Below are 1061 nucleotides of genomic sequence, written 5' to 3' on the forward strand. Positions count from 1 at the left end.
AAAAAAAAAACAATGTCAGAGAAGGAACGTGTGGGGGAAAACCTGCACAATAATAATAAAGAAAAATATCTATTGGTATATAGCTCTGCTTTATGATAGCTGCTAAGAAGATTGCAATTATCTCCCAAGTTGTAATTGGATGTAATTATCACTTGTTTGTGATTAATATAATTTGTAATTTCTTTGTGTTAATGAGGTAGCATTGTTGTTGTTGTTAGGTACCATGGAGTCAATTATGACTCATAAATTAATGAAGATTAGATTATAATTTTATGTTAATGAGACAGAGTAAGTAGGAGATACAACATGTATGTGGCCTGCATACCTTTTATCCTACAAATGATAGAAGGAGAAAGAGATAAGCAGAGAGAAGAACCTACTATCACCAAGAAAGAGGAGCTATGGGTGATGTTTATCCTTTGGACTTAGAGTCTCAGAGCTGAAAGATTGATACCAATACTTAAGAAGATCTCCAAGGAAGGCCTGGCTGACTGATGTTGAAAAGAGATAAGGAACTTCCTCCAGACATAACAGAAAGTCTTTCTAGATCCAGCACCCTGAATTCAATCTAACTTTCTAAATTGTCAGAGGATAAATCTCCACTTTTTAAAGTTACAAACTTGAGTTATTTATATTGTGGTGTTGCTGTTAGGTGTTGTCAAGTTGAGTACAATTCATAATGATCTATGCACAGGGTCTGTTCAGGGTTTGAAGAGATCTGAAACTTGTCACTTCCTGTGCATCTTCATCCTGACACGCTTCAGCCCATTGCAACAATCATGATGTCAATACATCTTGTCAAGCATCTTCCCCTCTTTTACTGACCCTCCACTTTTCCAAGCATGATGTCCTCTAAGGGATAACTGCTCCTAATATGTGCCCAAAGTATGTGAAAAGAAACTTTGTCACCTTTGTCTCCAAGGAGTATTCTGATTGCATATTCTCAAAGACATATCTGTTTGTTTTTTTGGCCATTCATGGCATAGTCAATGCTCTTCTCCAACACTATAACTCAATGACATCAATTCTTCTGTCATCCTTATTAATTGTCTAGCTTTCAG

The sequence above is a fragment of the Elephantulus edwardii genome, unplaced genomic scaffold, assembly GCF_000299155.1.
Source record: "Elephantulus edwardii isolate Elephantulus edwardi_28Jun2011 unplaced genomic scaffold, EleEdw1.0 scaffold00081, whole genome shotgun sequence".
In the NCBI taxonomy this organism is placed as follows: domain Eukaryota; kingdom Metazoa; phylum Chordata; class Mammalia; order Macroscelidea; family Macroscelididae; genus Elephantulus; species Elephantulus edwardii.